The 8,742-nt window shown below is 34.0% G+C and overlaps 1 long non-coding RNA gene across 1 annotated transcript; it reads left to right on the forward strand.

Annotated features, from left to right (window-relative positions):
• The first annotated feature begins 6,181 nt into the window (after nt 1-6,181).
• On the forward strand, nt 6,182-8,529 carry LOC116010257. Its single transcript, XR_004096907.1, has 2 exons — nt 6,182-6,973; nt 7,118-8,529. It is a non-coding gene; the product is annotated as an uncharacterized LOC116010257 (long non-coding RNA).
• Nucleotides 8,530-8,742: the final 213 nt, after the last annotated feature.

Consider the following 8,742-nt stretch of genomic DNA (forward strand, 5'->3'; position numbering starts at 1 on the left):
AATTCAGAATAACACGTGGCGCTTGGTTCCTTCTACTCCGGGTATGAATGTTGTTGGATGCAAGTGGGTCTTCCGCACCAAGCGGAAGGCAAATGGCATAGTCGAACGACACAAGGCTCGTCTTGTGGCCAAGGGTTTCAATCAAATAGTTGGTCAGGACTTCTTTGAGACTTTCAGTCTGGTGGTCAAGCCGACGACGGTTCGTCTTCTGCTCTCCTTGGCTGTGTCTAGAGGTTGGTCTATACGTCAGTTAGATATCCATAATGCTTTTCTGAATGGAAATCTGGCTGAGACGGTTTATATGCGACAACCTCCCGGTTATGAAGACAAGGCTGCTCCGCAACATGTCTGCTTACTTCAACGGTCCTTATATGGGCTCAAGCAGGCCCCACGAGCGTGGTTTGACCGGTTGCATGGTTATCTGGTCTCTGTTGGTTTTGTGCCATCCAAGACAAATGTTTCTCTGTTTGTTTACTCTCACGGAGCTGTTCAGTTATATTTTCTGGTGTATGTTGACGACATCTTGATCATGGGATCTGATTCGACTCGGGTTGCTGGTCTGGTTGACAAGTTGGCTTTGGAGTTCAAAGTTCGTGACATGGGTGCTCCGACCTTTTTCCTTGGCATCGAGACGATTTCGTTATCGGATGGCATGTTTCTCTCACAGCGCCGATATATAGATGACATTCTCAAACGTTCTAGCATGGTTGATTGTAAGCCGGTGTCCACGCCTGTGTCTCTTGTGCACTCGGATGACACGGAGGTTCCCTATGCTGATCCTACACAGTACAGTAGTCTGGCAGGTGCACTTCAGTATCTTACGGTGACTCGCCCGGATTTGTCTCATGCCGTTAACTTATTGTGTCAGCGTATGCATGCGCCAACTACAGCTCACTAGAGCATGCTTAAGCGGGTCATTCGATATGTCAAGGGTACTTTGCATTATGGTCTTCATATTACGAAATCTTCGTCTACTGAAATTCATGCCTTTTCGGATTCGGATTGGGCTGGTAATCCTGATGATCGGAAGTCAACAAGTGGTTTTGCGGTGTTCTTTGGGAATAATCTTGTCTCTTGGTCGTGCCGGAAGCAACGCACGGTAGCTCGGTCATCCACGGAAGCTGAATACAAGGCTTTAGCGGATGTTACTGCGGAGGTGACTTGGCTAGTGTCTCTCCTGAAAGAAATCGGTATGCCTGTTCAGTCTCCTCCTCGGTTATGGTGTGATAACTTGGGGGCCACGTATCTGTGTGCGAACCCGGTATTCCATGCACGCACGAAACATGTGGAGATTGACTACCATTTCGTGCGGGATAAGGTGGCTAAGAAGGAGCTTCATGTTCACTTCATCTCTACGAAAGATCAGTTGGCTGACATTTTCACCAAGCCTCTTTCGTCTTCTCGCTTTACTTTCTTACGTTCCAAGCTCAGGGTGCTTGGTCACCCCTGAGCTTGAGGGGGAGTGTTAGGACTCTAGTTGTTGTATCACACTAGGTCTCTCACTTCTAGCTACTTTATATTATCTTTGTATTGCTTCATTATTAGTTGATTAATACAATCCTCATCGTTTATAATTTATCATTTAAAAATTTACTGAGCTATTTTGGACAATATTTTATTTTATTAACCAGGGTTGAAATCATTTAAGAATTAATGTAAGAATGTGAAAGCTCACAAATTCGAAGTGACGACATTTTGTCAGAAATGTTAATAAAGTTGTTTTAACGTAACATTACCAAGAAGATATGCTTTTTATTAATTTCCACATGCATAGACTACTACCTTATCAAGTCTGTTGCTTTATAGTTGCAGTATTTAACTTTGTGGCTGAATGCCAGCCAATCATCTCCCAGAGAAGAATAAAAATTGCACAAATTGTCAGAATACAGCCCACAGGGATAATACTACTCACATTACCTTCATCTTTTATTTGCTTATCGAAATTTAAATTTATTTTATTTTTCACCATTATTTAATTTATAGAATAAGATAATGCTTTTTCTTGAAACTTTAATTTCTTGATTTGCTCAATTTCATGATCTTCTTAGCCTGCCTGGTTGGATTCTTATTTTGGCGAAAGAGTGTTATATTAAAGGATTAAAGGCAATTATAAGAATATAGTGTGATAGAGTTAAATGTTTGTAAATGTTATATATGTGTGGGAAATATTTTAATATGTTCATCTATAGAGTAATTCTTTATATGATATCACTCTAAATGAATCTTAAAGATATTGTATTTATTTTAAGTACTATCCTTATAATATTTGGTAGAAACTTAATATCTTTTCAAAACTCTGAAACTTTACATCGGATATAAGAAGCAAGATGCAATGTCAATTCACACTGTAAAATTTTTCTATATATGTACAATATCAACCTTGTGTTCAAAACTTTTTTATTTTAAGTTTTCAAAAGGAGGGCATGGTACTAATTGGAACCATAGCCTTTGCTCGTCCCCCTCCCCCACACATAATATATATATATATATATATATATATATACATATATATATATATACATATATATATATATATACACACACATATACATATATGTATGTATATGTATATATATATGTATACATATATGTATATCAGTATATGTATATATATGTGTGTGTGTGTGTACTAGATCAAATGCGGACAAGGCTTCCTGGATGGTCGGTGTGGATTGCATCATTAGGTATGCATAAATGTACCACACAGTGTTTGGAAATGCACCAGAATAAAATACAAATGCACCACAAAATGCACCTCGAACACTTTTTGGTACATTTATGCACACCTAATAGTGAGTGACCGCACGGGAAGCCTTGTTCGCACGGAAACTTGACACTATATATACATATAAATGAGGACTGATATGATTTATCTATTTGGATATATCCACAGTTGAGGGTTGCTAAAAAAAAAAGTAAAGAAAAAAAAAAAGAATTGTGCTAGTTTATAAATATTACAAATTTTAAAGTTTCAATAATTATAAAATCAATCCGTTTTTTTTATTACTAAATCGCTCGACCATTGATAAAACTTTGATGGGCTGCTAAAATCATTTATCACTTTTTAATTGATTTGTTATTCTCATTTGAACATATCTCTCTCTGTCTATATATATATGTGTGTGTGTGTGTGTCTCGGATCAAATTAGTAAAATACTACCACTTAAAAAAAAATTAAGAGATCCAAAATTGTCAATTTGAAAATATCTAATGTGATGATATTTTCATAAATAACTTAAAATTTGAAGTGCAATTAATAATATTACTTAGTGAATTTTCAAAAAAAAAATAATATTACTTAGTGCAACTAACAACACCATAGTATGCGCCCATCATATGCATAAGTGCAATGTGTAGGTGAACTGTAGAGTATAAAAATTTCACTTTAAAATTTGAGTTTGATACATACATATATATATATATAGACACACACAACACACATTGATTATTCTTATAAAGATTTAGAAGGTTGTTTCATTTAAATTAAACCTTTTTCTTTGCATCAATTAAACCTTTTTCTTGACGTCTCTATTCATTGCATCAAAAAAAGAAATGATTGCTAGGTTATAGGTGAATGACTTCAATATATAGAGTTAACAAATAAAGTCATGTGAAAGACCGTGCAAAATATAATACAAATAATAATATTTTATATTTAAACCCTAGATAAAATAGTTGATATTTGAGCTTTAGTTTCTTTTGTTGTATTCTTTTTCTTAACTTAAGATGCGCAACACAAAAGATTACTAGGTTAGACTCACTCAGACAACACTATGTTGGCATGGATGACTGAGTCCACATGTTCTAGATATCATTTCAGCTTCATGCCTCAACTACCCTTAGAAATGTTCTTTCGTGGTCAAGTTTTCATATCCAACTTTATTTCTTTATACATGTTTAATTAAGAGTTAATATTCAATATAGTCCTCGTTTATAGTGGTTTTGCTCAATTTAGTTTTAAATGACTTTTTGTGCTCAATTTAATCCTCGACTTTGATGGTTTTACACATTTTAGTCCTTTGTTAAAAATTCTGTTAGTTTACTGTTAAAAATATAGTTCTAATGGTAATTTCTCATCCTTCATCCCATTTGGGATGATTCCATCTTCTTCCCCTTATTAAGATTCACGCAGAAATGCAAATTTTCGTACCAAATCAAGTTCATCCCTAAATAAATAAATACAGAGTAAATAAATATTTGATTCCGAAGATTTACATTTCTGTGTGAATCTTAATAAGGGAAAAAGGGAAAGAAGAAGGAATAATCCCAAATTGGATGAAGGATGATAAATTGCCATTAGAACCCTATTTCTAATCGTCCACTAACAGAATTTTTAACAAATGACTAAATTGGGTAAAACCATAAAAGTTGAGCACTAAATTGAGCACAAAAAGTCATTTAGGACTAAATTGAGTAAAACCGCTATAGTCGAGGACTATATTGGTTATTAACTCGTTTAATTAATATTGGACTTAATTTTCAAAAAAAAAATATTGGACTTAATTTTTTAAGGCGATACTCAACATTCAATAAATAAAAATGAAGCTCAATATGAAAAACTCTATAGATATGATGGTTATTACTTTGCTCATAAGACTCGAACAAGATTAATTTATGAGAACTTGACCGGGGGTGTAGTTGATTGTAAAGGGCTCATCCATCCTTAACCAAAGGTCAAAGTTCGATATTTGGTTTTGATGGGGTTCAAGCAACACATGAACCATAGTCTCTTTTTTATCTGGTGTGGCGGAACTTCGAACCTATGACCTATGGCATGCGGTTGACTCTGATACTAAATTTAAGCATGTTTCATTCTCAACTAAAAGTCTAAGCGGATAGTTAGATTGTACATTTAGGTTTATATATTATATGTAAACACATTGGCCATGGGTACACCCAAAAAAGAAGATTAATTTAGGAGGTATGAGGATACGATGATGCAGTCTGAGAAGTACAAATCAAATAAAGCTGCAACAAACAATAATAGGATGTTTTGAAGGAGGAGAAAATAAATTAAAACAAGTGTGCAGTGGGCGGTGAAATCTAATTATATTGTAGTGAATGGTTTGAATTCCAATTAATCCAGTACATGAAAGCAGTGTGTTTTTCCTTGAGGATCAGATCACAATCAGAATCACAACCACCCAAGATCGTATCCTGAAGATCAGAATGACATGATAATATATCCCCTCTGCCCTCCCCTCCCCCTCATGTGATCATATGGCTCACAGGGTGAAGACTCTGGGCGTTCGTCTTTCACCCCAAAAGGGAAATCCCTTCTAATAATGGTAAGTCTGTGCAGTTACTAGTCACTTTCATCTTCTTCATTTCATTTTTCTTGTATTATTCCACCCTACACATCACGGTAATTCGGTTTCTAGCTTAGCTGGTCACAACATATATGCATATAATAATAATAACAATTATTATTTCAATTCCTATGCCAAAAGTCAAGTCATGACACTGACATATTCACTGTATATTATTGGTCCGACCCTTTACATTTGATATTATCTTAATAAAATATATATTCATGCGATGCCCGTAAACCGCAACTTGCGTAATAATACATGTTAAAACTTAATTCACCCGAGCATAAAGAAAGCAGAGTGAATTGAGTATGCAGCATGCATGGTGAATGTAGTAACAGTAATTGAATTGGAACAGTTGGAACAGGTAGTGGCACTAGTGTTTTCAGTTATGTCTCACTGCGATTCGAACTTATAACCTTCCATTTAGGGAAGAGGCACAATTAGATTGCTTGACTACAAGATTTTTGGTAGTCATTGCACTTTTTTTTTTTTTTTTTTTTTTTTTGTACAAAGAATGTGAATATCTATCTATCAATTTTAAGACTATCAGCCTATGCCTATCAGCCAATTTTGGTAAATAATCAGCCTATCAGCCAATTTTTGTTTATTTTTGTAACTTCAAAAGGTTACTCAAAGCAGCCTTTTCAATTAGCTTTTTGAAAAAAGAAATTATACAAAACAGCTATCATCTAACAACTAATTTATCAAACAACTTTCTACAATTAACCAATGTTATCAACAAATCATACCTTCTAACCTAAACAGCCAACCCAATCAGCTAACAGCCATTTACCAAACAGGGCCTATGACTCTTAACTTTTCATCCTATAAATAGAGGCCATATCTGCCCTGATGCCCCCATCCCCCAAGATCTCTCTCTCTCTCTTTCTAAACTCTATACACCCATCTGCATTCTAAACTGGTTTTTCTTTAATTTTGGCCTGGAAAGAAGAGGTGGTTGCAGCAAGATTTGGTACAGTTTATAGGGTAAGGAGTATAGATCTAGCAGAAATGAGGAGAGAGAGTGAGAGGGGCAATTGTGGTATTGTTGACAGAAGATAGAGAGCACAGATGATGAAATGCTAAACTGAAAATATTGCTGCCAAAATTGAAAAGCATCTCACTCCATTTGTGCTCTCTATGCTTCTGTCATCACCTTCACACCCACTCCTCCTCTCTTATCTTTCATCACTTCTTTTATTGGAAATTAAAACTATATTTTTTTTTTTATAAATATATATAGTTATAACTATATATTCTTGGGTTTCTTAATTTCCCTTTGTGTCAGTGTCTTATCTCTTGATTTTCGTTCTGCCACATTTTAATTAATATATTTTTAGCCTGTTTTGCTTTGGGGATTTTGAGATTTTCTTTCTGTTTTGGGTATTTCCACAAATGGAAAGGAGTGGTTGAACCTCTCTGAGTATCAGCACATACAGCTGCAGTGCTACTGTTTTTTCCAGTACCTTTAAACAATATTGCAGGTTTTCTTGGGCAAATTAAAGGAAGATTTTAGATTGAAAAGTCACACTATGACAGTATTACTACCTACAAATACGATTATGGATCATTCTTAGCAACTTGTAGTGTCAAGATCTAAAGGTGTCCGCGCGGGTTTAGCTCACTCGTTCAGTAGACAGTATTTAAAAGAAGATCTAATGGTAAGAGCTCTCAGTTCAACCTCCGATCCATTCGTTTCAAACGTACAAAAAAAGAAAGATATTTATTTTCAGGTGCTATTCAGATTTAGATCTCTTAGCTTGTTCGAAAAACTATCTAATTTAATTTGTGACTGAGTTTTACAGGACTTGAAGTGTTTGCATTTACATGCACTTGGGACCAATATGTTGACAACCTCCTTGAATTGGGGTGATTGATGAACTACATCTCAATCTCAAGGTATATATATATATTCTTTTTATCAAATATGTGTTGTTAGCTTTTTGTATATACTGTTAATGTGTGATGCCTCCTAGAAATGAATTGAATTAATTATACATGGAGAAAATTTTGGAATTATTATGATTTTGAGATGTTTGTGAAGAACATATTCCTGGGAAGAATGAAAGAAGAAAGCAGCAAGAGTTGTTGATACCTTTATCTTTGATTTCATGTATACCAACACTTTTAAATAAATTAGTAAGCAAACAAAACAACTAAGATGTTAATTAGTTTCAATGGCAGGTTTCAGCATCATAAGACACTATTAGCAGCAATTCTTAGTATCCATTGTCAGCTACTCAGCTATCATATAGTTAAAACCCTTCCAGTTTCAATTATTTCTGTATTATCTCTTTAATAGAAAAGTGTACCCAAAAAAAATATATCTTTATTAGAAAAATATTTTATTCAAATTAAATACTGGCCAGGGATACTTTATAAGTCTTTCTTGATTGTTATAATACTATATATGTCATCTGAGTAATCATTAGAAGTGAAATTTTTAAATATGAATAATACAGATGTCATGAAATCTATGCTATGAGGAGATTATATTAAATTCAAAACTTATATATTATAAAGAATAATTGAAAGATGTAATAGTATAGGGATCATGATATTAAGAAAACAACAGTTACTTACCTGGCCTTTAAGTCCTTAAATGCATCATTTTGATCTGCATAGTGGCATGTATATATACATACATCAATAATGTTTGCAAGGTACTATGTTGTTTTCATGAATAACCTTAATAGCATTCCAATTCATATTTATGCATCCTTAAACTACACTATTCAAATCTATTGTGCGTTCATTCTACGTTGAATATAATCCCTATATATAGATGTGGATAGCAAATACTGGTCTGGCATAGTGTTAAAGCATATGTGTGTGTGTGTGTATATATACATATATATATGTGTGTGCGCGTTTTTGTGTGTGTGTGTGTAACTAATGCACTTTATTATTAATAATGCCCTATTGCCTATTTGACTTGGTTAAACAACTAATATAAGTGTTTGATTAATATGTTTTTTACAACATCTTATTGGTCCTAAACGCCAAATTTAAGATGAAAGTATATATGGACATATAGGATTAAATTGCCTAGAATGTATGCCAGAATTGGATTTTTTTTTCTTTTTAATGGTTTAATGTAATTTTCTTGTTTCAATTTTGATGTGCTAAGGAACACAACCAGTATGCGCTAAGTATATACCTTAATTAATTATGGCCTACCTTCAACTACTTCCATTAAATGAGAATTATGTCGAAATGGATTTAGGGTTCATAGTGCAGAATGATTCGCTGATAATGATCAAATAATCTTGTACCGATGATTAATGATTCTCTGATAGTGGAATAGCTTGGTTTCCACTCTAAAGGCAAAAGAAAATTTAGAACAAAACGTTATTTATATACATACATATAGATAATTTGTACGCTATCAGCTTATCATGAGGCAATCCAACCAAATTTGTTGGACAAT

This window comes from Ipomoea triloba, chromosome 2 (genome assembly GCF_003576645.1).
Source record: "Ipomoea triloba cultivar NCNSP0323 chromosome 2, ASM357664v1".
Taxonomy (NCBI): Eukaryota; Viridiplantae; Streptophyta; class Magnoliopsida; order Solanales; family Convolvulaceae; genus Ipomoea; species Ipomoea triloba.